The sequence below is a fragment of the Herpailurus yagouaroundi genome, unplaced genomic scaffold (genome assembly GCF_014898765.1).
Source record: "Herpailurus yagouaroundi ecotype Mexico unplaced genomic scaffold, PumYag 186, whole genome shotgun sequence".
NCBI classification, from domain to species: domain Eukaryota; kingdom Metazoa; phylum Chordata; class Mammalia; order Carnivora; family Felidae; genus Herpailurus; species Herpailurus yagouaroundi.
The window spans coordinates 9,199,006-9,213,452 of record NW_024412417.1 but is presented as its reverse complement, the minus strand read 5'-3'; the positions used below and the strand labels follow the sequence as shown (position 1 = coordinate 9,213,452).

General features: G+C 41.5%; 1 protein-coding gene and 1 long non-coding RNA gene across 4 annotated transcripts in view; one reads left to right on the top strand and one right to left on the bottom strand.

Annotated features, from left to right (window-relative positions):
• Positions 1-14,447, bottom strand: part of CPQ (carboxypeptidase Q) — a 465,818-nt gene that overhangs the window by 75,624 nt on the left and 375,747 nt on the right. The gene's annotated exons all lie outside the window — the stretch shown is intronic.
• Positions 10,012-13,132, top strand: LOC121042740 (uncharacterized). The gene is made up of 2 exons (XR_005796415.1): positions 10,012-10,856; positions 11,008-13,132. It is a non-coding gene; the product is annotated as an uncharacterized LOC121042740 (long non-coding RNA).

The following is a 14,447-nucleotide window of genomic DNA, read 5'->3' as shown; positions in this document are numbered from 1 at the left end:
TAAAGGAATGATGAGTCAAATTTTGACTTTTCTCACAAGTTCTTCTCTTGTAGTGAGAAGCTTGGTAAAGTGTGGACAGCTCCATTTGTAGAGAAGAATAGCTGGAAATCTAATGGCAGCTCCTGATTTCTGTCTGCAACTGAAAAGCCTCCTGACTGATGATATCTGGTTCTTCTGGGTCTGGCGATTTCCTCTCTTTTTAAAGAGCAGATTGAGGGGCGCCTGGGTGGCGCAGTCGGTTAAGCGTCCGACTTCAGCCAGGTCACGATCTCGCGGTCCGTGAGTTCGAGCCCTGCGTCGGGCTCTGGGCTGACAGCTCAGAGCCTGGAGCCTGTTTCCGATTCTGTGTCTCCCTCTCTCTCTGCCCCTCCCCCGTTCATGCTCTGTCTCTCTCTGTCCCAAAAATAAATAAAAAACGTTGAAAAAAAAATTTAAAAAAGAGCAGATTGAGTAGAATTTGAATCTTAATTTAAAAAATAATAATAATAAAATAAAAAGATGAGAACACATTCAAATCACATGTCACTTCCTGCCTCCAACCCTCCTATCCAAACTTCTTAGCAAAGATTTAGTCCTTTACCAGGCTTCTCTGCCCATCCTCTCACTTTGTCACAAGTCTGAGCTCCTGGCTTTATTATTTCTAAGACTAAGTTATGCATCAAGTCTGGGAAAGTGAGCTATCTGTTTTGGTATGTGTGAAATTATCTCCTTTTAAAAAATTTATTTTAAACAGTCAGATGAATTGTCAGTATTAATGCCTTGACTTTGAGAATTGAATCTAAATGACATGGTGTGTGTGTGTGTCAGGGGGGAAGAAATACAATCATGCATTCACTTGAAAAACGTTAGTTTAACCTTATATACTAAGATGAATGGGGGCAGAATTTCCCGAAGTCAAGTTCAGATGCGACATCCTTTCTAAAAGATGCCCAATTAAGATCACATATCAAGTCACCCCCCAGATTTGGACGTGAAAAGGCACAGGTATGGGGGCAGCAGTCTGTTTGCACTGCAAATTATAAGGAGATTTTTCTTTCTCTGTCATCAAGACATCATTTCAGCCATTTCTGTATAATTTTTGTGGGCTGGAAAATCCTTGTTGCCATTAATTATCTGTGTTCAAAACTGGAACGTGTGGAGAAAGGTTGGTAATAAAATAGGATGAAGCAGAAAATCATGCCAAATACCTCGTCAGCTGATAGTGTTGGGAAAAGCAGGTTCAGAACTATCTGTGAGAGAATTCAGCCCACTACAGGACAGGAGATAGAGGTTGTCTGTCAGATACACCTGTCCCTGTGTCCTCTCCTCTTCCTCCTACTTGGCAGGCTCATCAGAGTCAGCTTCATAGCACTGAGAGCCATGCCCCACCCCCAACTATCTACCTGTTTTCTTGGTTCACTTTGGCTCACAACACACTCAGGTTGGGCCATTGGTCTGGGTGGCCCAGATTCATTTTTGGGGGGGGGGGGTTTGCTTTGTTTTTTATCTTTCCCCATTCTGATGGATGGCCACAGTGAAAACTTGTGGAAACTTAACTGCATTTGAGAAAGCATAAACACTTCAGGGAAGCTGTTGCTTTTTCTTCATTGTGTTTGGTTCAGCCCGGAGCCCTTAGACCTGAAAAGCATGCTGGATGTAGGAGGACTGACTTCTGGGTTCATTACGTCTACTGGCCAAATGCCTCAACCTGGCTGGGCTTGGGTTCCTCTTAGATTAAATTAGGAGGGTGGGCTGAGTCTCCATTTCCTCCCAGTCTCCTGGAGGGAGGTGACACTGTGACTCCTGTGGCACTTCTGTTCCTTTGCCTCTGGGTATAGTTACAAAACTAGCCCTCTCATTTTGTGCCTCATTTAACCCAATTTGTAAAAGAGACTTCACTTTTCTCTCAGATTTCAGTTTTGATATACCTTTATGTTGGTGAATCATATTTTATAACCAAAACATTTTCTTACATTCCGCCCTAATTGGTTTGAGATGGGCATCATAAGGCCTAGTGCAGGAGGAAAGGGTCAGGATGTTAGGTCCCACATGTCAAGGAAACTGTCCCCTATTAGAGCTGAATGGATGAAGCATCATAACTGAGAAAACACATTGGACTTGAGCTCTCTAGCCTGGCAGCCCTCATGCCCTGGACACTTAGAAACTTCTGGGTTGAAAAATAAACTTCAATCTCTTAGAGGCAAAAAACTTTCCACAAAATCCTGGTTTAAACACAAAAGATGTAAATGTCTACTTAGCTGTAGAAGATTAGAGTTGTCACATAAGAGCAGCCATATGAGCTAAGGGGCCAAATTTTGGTGCAGGTGAATCAGAAAGATGCAGATGACATTTTTTTTTCTGAAATGGAGCACATGGTGAAAAAGTAAGTGTTTTGGGCTGAAATATGCTGAGCACTCACTGAACCCCAGCTGTGCAAAAAAGCAGTTCAAGGTGCTTATGTATGGGAGTGTGTACGTGGTTCTCTTTTTTCTTTCCTGAACCCACTGCTGGAATCTATCGTCCTGTCCTCTTTCATAACCTTCTCTGCAGAGTAGACACACTCTCCCAACTGGGGCTCCATTTGCCCTGCCAAATCCCATTCTGAAAATCAACTCTTGAAATGGCAGCTTTAAGGGAACACAAATGGGGCTAACTAGGGAGCAGCCAAAAGGAATGGCTTGAAATCAGAAGTTAAAGAGGATCGAGAAGCCCTGTGGAGCGAACTTGTATTTCCTAAGGATCCTGCTGTCTTGTGCCAGTTGAGGTGACCAGTGTCTCCAGATGGGATGTGCAACTTTGTGCGCTGGGCTGTAACTGCCTGTGATGATTGCAGTCTTCTCACTGCACCAAGAAAAAGAGCTACACCAACAAAAGCGCCAACCAGAAACCCACACTGTTTGAGGCAGATGTCCTATTAAAACTGTAATTGTCTCCATTACAGAAATTCCTCCCCATGTTCTCATTCTTTGTTTCATGTACCTATTTTTCAGTAGTCTTCCTCCAAACGCTTCCCTCAGATCTCCCAGTGTCTCTTTTGTGAAAGAGAACGAAAAGATTGCTAACTTTGACTTTCTTTCACTGTTAGGATGGATATACGAGAAAGTATTTTTCTTGTAAGTTTCTCATAGCGCTTCCTGCCTTGGGCATTGATTTTTGTATCCATCCATCTATCCATCCATCCACCCACCCCATAGTCATGCATTTACTGAAACTTGTGAGAATGTTGTTTGTTTTGGCCTGCCCAAAACTGTTCTCTCTTCTTCTTGGCAACAACTCCATTTTCCTTTGGGAAAATGCCTTCATTCATTTTCCTTTTTTGGTTTTTTAATTTTTTTTAAGCTTATTTATTTTGAGGGACAAAGACAGTGGAAGAGGGGCAGAGAGAGAGGGAGAGAGAGAATCCCAGGCAGGTTCTGTGCTGTCAGCATGTCACTCACCCGGGGCTTGAACTCACGAACCATAAGATCATGACCTGAGCCAAAACCAAGAGTCAGATGCTTAACTGACTAAGCCACCCAGGTGTGCTGCCTTCATTCATTTTTAATCCATGTGGTTCAGGTGAAACTGACCCCAGCAGTCAGCAGTAAGAGTGCATACATCACCCAGGCTTGGCCACTGCCCTGCCTCAGCGACTGGATTAATTGGGCAAGTCAGAGTCAGTCTGACTCCTTGGTCTGTGACTGGAACTCTTGGGAAAGACAATCTCTGGTTCAGCTAGATTGCCAAGCCATAGGAATGTCAATGTGGAGTTCCCAATAGCTATGAGGGAAGGAAGAGTGAGGCCAGCAGAGAAGAAACAGAAACAAGAGATGATGAGTGAATGAGCAGCCACGTCCTGATAGCCCAGTGGAGCCCCTCGATCCGACTGCTGCAGTTCTGTTCCCTGAAGTTTTCAGTCTTGTGCGTGAATAAGTATCCATTTTGCTTAGGTCATTTTGAGTTGGGTTTCTGTCACTTGCAAATGAAGAGTTCTATCTATTCTGTGCCAGGTCCTGAGACCAAGACAAACCCATTTCAGAACCCAAGCAGCCTAGTGAAGTGCTTAAGGGTGTGAACTCTGTCATCTGCATATGAATTCTGGCTTCGCTACTGACAAAGTACGTGACTTCACACAAGTTCCTTTGTGCCTCGGTTTACTCATCTAGAAAATAGTGAAGGTAAACAGAGTACCTATCTCACAGGCTATTGTGAAGATAAACTAATTCATCTAGAGTGTTTAGTATGGTGTCTGATCTGTAGTGAGCATTCAATAAGTACGAGCTAGAGGCAAATTGTGGCTAGAACCAATCAACAAGGTAACAGCCATACCAATATTCTCACAAATCTCCTTTGTTACCTTGTTCCTCCTCTCTATCCCACCTGTATAGATTGCATTATTGTTCCTAATTCATAACACCATGGTTGTTGTAAGCACTGGTGTTGTTTGCTCCTGTAGTATATCTGCAGCAGCTGGCTGACCGATCACCTGTCCACCCGCCCCAACAAATGATGAAGTGAGGACATGCCATGTGGGAAACTGTCTCCAAGTAAAACAGTTGCCTCTAAATACACTATTGAACAAGTTGTTCCAGAAAGACTCACAGAACAAATTAAAATACTTAAATCACAAGGCTTATTAAATATATTTAAAACACACAACAGTAAGCAAGGGGGGGAAAGATGGGGTCAGTTCATGCACTTGGGATAGGGAGCAATTGGAGGACTCCACTACATGAATCCTGGGGTACACAATGTCCATATGCCCCGTCTCTCTCTGCCACTTCAGCTCTCCCTGCTCATAGTGTGGTTACTAGGACCAGAGTTGAGGTTTGTGCAAGAGGACTGTATAGGAAAGAATTAGCTTAGCAGGCTTAGGGTGCTCAAACTCTGTACATTCCAAAGAAAGGATGGTCCTTGACTACCTCTTGGGAGATAATCCTTGAGCCCTTGAAATAGATGGTCTGATAAGAGTATCTTTGTTTACCAGGGGCCTTGGGCCCTGCCAGAAAGTTTATGCTAACAATGTGATTTATGGTAAGAGACTTGGGCCACATGTTATCAGTTGGACCCCTAGGGAACTGGGTCTGAGTAGTTAAGGTCAGTCACATAGGCATTCCAATAAAAATTCTGGACACTAAGGCTTGTTTGAACTTCCTGTTTGGCAATGCTTTGCAAGTGGTGTCATGCATCATTGCTGGGAGAATTAAGTGTCATCCATATAATTCTACTTGGAGAGGACAACTAAGAGCCTGTACCTAGTCTCTCCTAAACTCTGTGATATGCACCTTTTTCTTTTGCTGACGTCTATCTGTATCCTTTCGCTGTAATAAATTGTAACCATGAATTTAACTGCTTTTCTGAGTTCTGTGATTCTTAGCAAATCATTGAAACTGAGGGTGATCTTGGGTATCCCTGACACAGGACCCCCAGATGGAAGGTGCCCTAGGCCAACGTCACATACATGTGCTACTACAGAGATGTAGGAACAAGTATGCTATAGCTTGCTGATTAGCTAGCTGAGCACCTATGAGTTCTATTTGAACTTGGGCACAGCACAGATGGGCCCTGAAGGATATAACCAACTGGTTGCCCAATTAGGAGATCACGAATATCAAATGCTCACATATATTTAATGCTTCTTGATATTTAGCCTTACATATATTTAGTACACTCTGAATATTTGGTGCTCAGGTGCATCATAAATATCAGGTGTTTCTTGGTCCTTTCATCCTTCTCTCCATGTGATTAACATGCACATGTTCCACTTGCCAACTACTTATCTTATATTTATACTTAACACATCCCCTAGGTTCTGCCTATGATAACCACACTTTTTGCTTACTAGGTACTCATTTAGACTTACACACCTTCAGATAGTTTGCCTATGTTTGTAAACCACAAGCTTACTCACTTACTAGAATTGAGTATTCTCAAAAACCATGCACATCACAGGACACAACCTGCTAAGTGAGTTAGGGGAGGAGAGTCACAAGCATATCACTGAATCTTTAGTCCTTCAAGTATTTCTTATGGAATAATGATAATAGTGATGACAGCGGAACTCACATATTCAGAGCTACTACTATGTTCCAGGCATTTTTCTAAGTACTTTATATAAAGTAATGCTTCATAGGAACCCTATGAGGTAGAGGACATTCTAATCTCATTTTCACAGAACAGAACATAAGACACAGGCGAGTGAAGAGATTTGCTCAAAATCAATGGCAGAAGTGATGGTGGAGCCAGGAGTCACAGGAGAGCTGGCTCCAGAAACTATGCTCCCAGACACCGTATTCCGCTCACTTCCAGAACAGTGCCCCGGCTGAGCTCAAGTTCAGGCCTTGTAAACATTGCCGAATGTAAAATATTTGCAAATGCTTAGGCTGAATGTTCATAAGAAATTAGAGTGAGTGAAGGTGGAGGCACATTAATTTATATTAACCTGTGACAAGACCATCTTTCAGAAGGAGCTCTTATAACTTCCTTCTTCGAAAGATGGCCGCGAAGAACAGAAGTTCAATATGGTAAAATTTCGCCCAGGGCTGGCACAGGGAAGTAGATATTCATAAGAGAGAATTCGACTTGGAAGCGTTATGGGCAAAGAAATTACTTACCTATATACATATTGAAAATGTATCATAAAAATGGAAAATCAACATCCACACCCACTTCAGATCTACCGGGTATTTGTCACAAAGTTCACCTGCCTACTTGCATACTCCAGAGTTGGGAAGGCTAACAAAAAAGGGGGTCCAGAAGCATACACAGGGCGGGTGAGGTCAGAGGGCGTCACACTCAGGAGTAGACATTTTAACATTTCTTCCTTTAAGCTACATACTTTTGAATGGTTATGACAAGGGTTGCGAACAGTAACTGTTTGGGTTATTTTGTGGAGGCAGGGCTAAAGAGTGGAAAATGACAGCAGTCTGTCAAAGGATTTGAACACGGATGCTCGCTCTGCTCTCTTTGTGTGGCCCTTGGTGGACCTGTGAGCCTAACTCTTGGTGTGTGCATTTGCAGAACTAGTGACCACACACCTGTACTGAGGAGTCACAAATTCTGTGGTATAGTGAAACGAGGCGAGAAAAATGTATTGTTGGTGCCTGGCATACAGTAGGTACTCAGTTAATGACAGCAAGGTCTGAAGCATGTATACATTTTTGTCAAAATATCCCTTTTGGAGATGAGTTCCGAAATTTTGCCCAGCCTGGATTTCTATTTGTCCTCAGAATGTTGGCAGGGGCCAGACTGGGAATTGGATTCCTCACTTGAAATAAAATTTTCATGACAAAACACAACATTTTATCTTTGAGTCCTTCTAAAAGGAAAAAAAAAATTCATGCGGTTTCTTGGAAACCAAGTGCTTCTTTACATGAGCATGTCTTAAGGCATAGTGGGAAGCCGGATCTTCTAGAATGGATGAGAGTAGGGAGTAGGATTACTAAACCTGACAAAGTCTTTTTGAAGTTTCACAAGATCCTAATTTTATAGACTGAGAAATTTTGCTAAGTCTCCCCACTCCTCTTGCTCCTTCCCCCTTCTCCTGCCACAAGTTAATGATCCCATAGGCAATAACCCCCACAGCTAATGAACCCAACACAAACCGGCCCAAGCATTGTGCCTGGTATCAGCCTCCAGATTCAGCCTTTGTCCAGGAGAGGGCGTTGCCATCAAACGTGGCCTCCTGATCAGCCCCCTCCCTGCAAGTCACTATAACTCCCTCAGCTTTGGCCACACAGTTCTCCTCATAATTAACCTCTCTTTTTATAGCTAATGGTTCTTACAGCGAGGCCTCTAATGTAGAGCAGCCAGTAATTCACCCTGAGGGTTTCTTTCCCTGTATGAAACCAAAGCATTTTAAAAAAGAGTCTTTCTATGCACAGCAATCGTCTAAAAGTTGCTTAGAAAGCTAATAGGAAAGGCCTTCATCATTCTGAGTGTAGCCCCACCGGACCTGTGTTTGATTTCCTTGTTCTTCTTCCCCTTCACTTTTTTTTTTTCAACAAAGAAGATCAAATTCATTCCCATTTAGGCATGTTCTGTGATTATAAATGGTGCCCCCTGGTATTCCTGGGAATATCTGACTATGGGTTGCTGCTGGCTGGCACTTCAGAGAACTTCTAACCTGAGAATGATATTGTCCTTAGGAAGCCTTCAAAGATAGACAAGCTGTACTGCCCACCTGTGAGTTCAAGGGCACATTTGTTGAGGCTAAAAAGACTAGAACCTTCTATCAGATAACCTGCTAACAAATAGTTCCCACCAGAATACCAAGTAAATAAATAAAACCAAAAAACAAATATGCAGATGAAGAAACAAAAACTCCAAGATCCTGAAACAAGAAAGAAAACGAGTGGCATCTTCCGACTCTATTTGTAAGTAAGAGTAATCAGTTGTGTGGTGTTCATTCTAAGGAAAGCTAACATTTATGACTGATTGAGGTCATTCCAGACACTGTTCTAAGCACTTTATAATTGTTCCCTCACATAATCCTTGGGACAATCGTATAGGGTAGATGGTATTAGTCCTATTGTACAGACGAGGTCACTGAGGCGAACACACAGGAGGCCAGAAAGTGTTGGCACATGGCCATGAGCTGGCTCTTAGCCACGCTCTGGCCAAGTTCATAAAGCTGCCTATGTAAAGATGTCCTCTGAGAGCTGCTCTTGGGTGACCTGCTGACCTTCCTGGCTGTATGTAGCAGCTGACACTATATTTTCTATTGCCCAGCATTATAGCTCCAGGAAAGTTCTCCCTTCTAAAGCCACAGCTCCAGCCTACTCTATCTGAGCCTCTTCTCAACCCAGTTCGTTTCTAGATACCAATACTGCAGCCATGTCAAACCACAGAGTGAGTAAGAGAGAGCAACATCCAATGAACCTGCATTGGGTTCTTGCAACGTGTGGAGTTCTGAGACACAGAGATGGAAAAGCCAAGGGTTTCATAATCTGGTGGTGGAATAGACAAGTAAATAGACCATTCTGATACATGCAATAAATATTACAGTAGTTATAATAGCACTTCATTTGTATTAGGCACTGTTCTTAGCACATTTCATAGATTTTTCTCATTTAATCTTCACAATAATCCCATGGGTAGCTGTGGCTAACATTTTGCATATGAGGAAGAGGAGGTACCTACAGGCTATATGACTTAGCTATAAATGGAAGAGATGGGATTCTGAGTCCAGGCAGTGTGGCCCCAATCCTGTACTTTAAACCAAGCTGCTCTATGGCCTCTGTCCTGATGGAAGCAAGCTCAGAGGAAAGTGCAAGCACAGAGGAGGAACACTCCCCCAGGCAGAGGGGGGTCTTCCCAGATGAGGGGATCCCAAGTTGAGTGGGGTGGTCTATACAACCCAGTAGTACATGACTGGTACAAGACATGGGTTGAGTGGTGCAGGCATACCCTAGAGTATATGCTGTGGTCAGAAGCAATGGGCTGGCAACATGGCAACGTGGATATATCTTATGAACGTAAGAGTGAGTGGCAAAAGGGAGACAAGAATGGGGCTTGTAGCACCATGTCATATATGTTCCTTAAAAATGCATACACACGAAACAACAATATACGTATATAAGAACATATATAGGTAAAATGATTCCTATCAAACAAAGTAGAATGGTGGCCTTTTGGGATTGAGATGGAATTCTAGTGTGGGGAGGAATAAGATTAAATAAAGAGAAGCATCGTGATTGTAGTGTACTGTGAAAGGAGAAGAATACATCAGTTAACCCTGGGTCCCTGAGAGAAGAGGAGGGTGGGGAGGAAGAGGATCCTTATTAGTGTTGGTCAAACATTTCTTTGCCAGGATTTGCCCCCCCTCTCTCCTTCCACAGGGTGTAGCATGAGGACCAAGTTGCTTTCTCCAGTGTGATCCCACCCCCTTCTCATCATCGATTGGTCCTCAGATGGGTACCTGACTCAAACCTGGTCAATCAGTTCACTTCCTTTTTAGAAGGCTTTGGTGTCTGATAGAGACAGTATAACTGAGGGTTAACGCCAAACTAGATTAAGGGCCAAAGTAGATTTAAACCCTGCCTGCACCGTGAACCATGTGACCTTGAGTATATAGCTTAGACTCCAAACACCTGGGTTTTCTTATATGTGAAAGATGAAAATATAATACCTAACTTGTGTGAAGATTTAATGAGTGAATAAAATGCATGTGTAATGCTTACAGCAGTGTCTGCCATACAACAGGGGCTCAAGAAATGTTGGCCATGATTGTTTCCTAAGAACTTGGGAATTGGGAGACTAAAGAAAGGTCTTTATCTGGGTGGCTGATCAGTATGCCAAGGAGTAAGTCGCTTTCGATTTCATGAAGCAGCCTCATTATTTTATCCCCATGGGCCATGAAAATATCATCATTTTATGTAATATTTGTGAGGTGAAAGGGTTTGGGAAGGTTTGGGAAGGACTGTTAAGCAGGAATCAGTCTCTGGTTTAATTTCTAAAGCCTGGAAATACCCAAGTGGAGTTCATAGGATACTTCAGTATTTTTCCATTCTATCTCTCTCTCATTTTTTTCTGCAGTTAGTTTACATGTATTCTTGTGACTTCCCTTTAGAATCCTGATTGAGGTCATAATGATAGTGAAGACGCCACTGCTCAGCCCCTTAGCTCATCTCCATACATGGCAACTTCCATGCTGTCTTCCTCACAGGGAGAGTCACCCTCAGGTGCTGATTACTGAGTTGGAAATTGTTGAGAAACAAGTACAAAATCATGTATCTCTTCTACTGCCATGATCAAGCCCCAGTTCACACAAATGATAACGCAAAAAACTTGAGCACACTGGATTTTATGTGGAATCTTCTGGTGTAATAACACGTTTCTGATTTCATGAGGTTTAAATATATTGGTAAAAGAATCAGTTCTGCACTTACTCCATGCTGGTAAGTTCTATTTACCATTTCCTAATAGGATGTTTATACAACTATTTCAAAAATAGCCATTTTTGGTCCTCAGAAAAGTTGGCCAAGTCTTTATTGGAAATTCAAAGTTGCATAAAAAACAAATAAATGATTGACTTAATTTTTTTTTTAGAACCAAAGTACTTACAAGAGAATGTGAAAGTGAATCAGAAGGGACGAACACACACAGAAAACCTTCCCTGACCTTTGGAAGTCAGAGAATAGTCAACAAACTGATTTAAGCAATTTCACTGCTTTGAAGGTTTCAAAGAAGACTGATTTCTGTTTGTTCAGCCACCATTTGGAAGTGCAAAGATCAAGGACATCAAAAGTGTTATCTGAACTTCTGAATGTGTTTGTGAAATTGCTAATATGTCATGGAGGCATTTTTCAGAGATCTGCATTGTGGCACTCTTTATCTGTGTCAGTTTGGCAGGTGCCATCTGATCAAGTGAGTGGCCCTTCCGGCACACCAAATGCCTTCCAAACTCCTTCCAAAGGCATACCAGAGAGAAAAGAAAACCAGTCATTTCCTGTGATTGGGAGTTAGAGTCAACCAAAGGACCTATGATGACTTCCTGAGGATGTTTAGTTGGTCACTACAGTGGCTGACAGCTGGTGCATGAAGCTTGTAGTCTACACTTCACAAGCAGCAGTATTAAGTCTTCAAAATCATAAAGAAGTGCAGTCACGCTTTGCAGGAAGAACTACTTCAATAAAGTTTATCTGAGGGAGTCAGTCCAGGGCGATATGGTACTCCCCATCATTAGGGACCCATACTCCTTCCTGTTTGCTTCTCTGCTGTGTGTGACTTGCATTCTCAAGTTCACTTCATGGTGCAAGTTGGCTGTTGATGCTTCAACCTTCCGAAAGGAAAGAGGATGGGAGGAGAAGAGCATGCCCATCTCCCTTGCTCCCTTTAAGGAGACTTACTGGAAGTTTCTTGGGCCACTTCCAGTTATAACCCATTAGCCAGAACTTAGTCTCATGGTTACACCTAATTATAAAGTAAAGTAGAGACTAAAACCTAGCTAAAATTTAGGGGGTCTGTTACCATAAAAAAAGTAGAATGCATTCTTAGGGACAATTAGCTAGTTCTGCCCCATCATCCTTCAGGACTCAGCTCAAATGTCCCCTTTTTAGAGACCATCAGAGCCCATCCTGTCAATAGCAGCCCTTCCATACTTATTATTCACCACATAATCAGCTCAGTTCCATAGAAGTGATCTTTGTTTATTTGCTTACTTCTACATTTTATGTTCTTGCTCCTCCACTACGACAAAGTTCTTTAAGTGTAGGGACCTTATCTGTCTTGCTGCTCACCTCCATACCCCAGTACCTTATAGTGCCTGCCACATGGTAGAAACTTGATAAACATGTGGAATAAATGAACAAATCATGAATGAGGGCCCTTAACAGAGAAAATCAATGAGGTATTAGGACTAAATACATAAGCTCTGGGATTAGATAACCTTAATTAAAATCTTGACTCCACCTCTTATTAGTAATGTGACCAGGGGCAGTGACTTAAGCTGTCTAAATCTTGACTTCTTCATTTGTAAAAATGGAGAGGAGGGTTTTGGGAGAATGACATGAGTGAATACATGTGAAATGCTTATCTCGTTGCCTACTGTATAGGTAAAAACAAATGTTAATCTTTATACATGACCATAAAAATAATTATAGTTTTTGTTATTATTGGGATCTCTCTAGTCCCAAGATTTAAAGGAGGCATGCCAGAGGAAGAGACTTTAGAGATGAGCCCAGGGGATAGGCAGGAGTTGAACAGACAAAGAAAAAGAGTAAGGGGAGAACATTCTAGGAAGAAACTACATGTGCACAGGTCTGGGGGGCAGGAAGTGATGTTAGAACTAGAAAAAAAGTCAATGTGGGCAGAGTGAAGACAGGAAGAGTGGCATGTAAACTGAGGCCAGAAAGGAAGACAAGGTTAGAACATTCAGGACTTTGTATTATGAACTTTATCCCAAGTGCAAAGAGAAGCTACTGAAGGGCTCCAAGCAGGAGTGCATAATCAGATTTGTAATGTAAATTATGGGATTATTACTCTTTAAAAAGTGGAAGAGACATGAGCTCTCCAATGAACACACACTAACAAAAAATCATGTGCATGCACACAGTGAAGGTGATTGTATACAAGTCAGGAAGAGGGTCTTCACTAAGAACTTAATCTGTCAGCACCTTGATTTTGGACTTCCCAGCATCCAGAACTGTGAGAAATAAATGTCTGTTGTGTAAGATATCAGTCTATGGTATTTTGTTAGAGTAGCCTGAGCTAAAACAACATCCCTTACTTGTGGATTAGAAGACTTAATGCTGTTAGGATATCGATGTTACCCAAAGTGATCTATAGATTCAGTGCAATTCCCATCAAAATTTCAATAGTGTTTTTTTATGGAAATAAAAAATCCATCTTAAAATTCACATAGAATCACAAGGGGCCCCAAATAGTCAAAACAATTTTGAAAAAGAACAAAGTTTGAGGTCTTACACTTACTGTTTTCAAAATGTATAAAGTTACAGTAAATAAAACAGTGTGGTACTGGCATAAAGACAAACACTTAGAACACTGGAATAGAATAAAGAATCCAGAAACAAACCTTCTGTTAGAGATGGTTGAATGATTTTTGACCAGGGTGCCCAGACCATTCAATGAAGAAAAGATAGTCTATTCAACAATTGTTGTTGGGAAAACTGGATATTCATACTCAAAAGAATAAAGTTGGACCCTTACATTATGCTATATATAAAAGAATAAAGTTGAACCCTTATATTATACCATATATAAAATTGACCCAAAATGGATCAAAGACTTAAATGTGAAAGCTAACACTATAAAACTTTTTTTGAAAAAACCATAGGGGAAAAGCTTTATGACAACACATGTGGCAATGGTTTCTTGGATAAGACATCAAAGGAACAGGCAACAAAAGAAAATAATAAACTGGACTATATCAAAATTTAAAAATTCTCTGCATCAACTGATAACAATCATCAGAGTGAAAAGGTAACCCCCAGAATGAGAGAATATATTTGTAAATCATCTCTCTGATAAGGTTATACACAGAATATATAAAGAACTCTTACAACTCAATTACAACAACAACAACAACAATAAACCCAAACACCTTGATTAAAAATTGGGCAAAAGACTTAAACAGATATTTCTTCAAAGACATATGCAAATGACCAATAAGCACATAAAAAGATGCTCAGCATTACTAATCATTAAGGAACTGAATTCAAAACTACAATGAGATACCATCTCACACCCATTAGAATGGCTACAAAACAAAAACAAACACAAAACAGAAAAACAAAAGCATGGGGAAAGAAAAGGGAAAATAACAAGTGTTGGTGAGGATGTGGAGAAATCAGAGCCCTTGTGCACTGTTGCTGGGAATGGTGCAGCCACTGTGGAAAACAGTATAGTGGTTCCTCAAAAAATTAGAAATGGAATTGCAATGTGATCCAGCAATTCTATGCTGGGGTTAAGCAGGATCTAGAAGAGATATTTATATACTAATGTTCATGGCAGCATTACTCACAATGGTC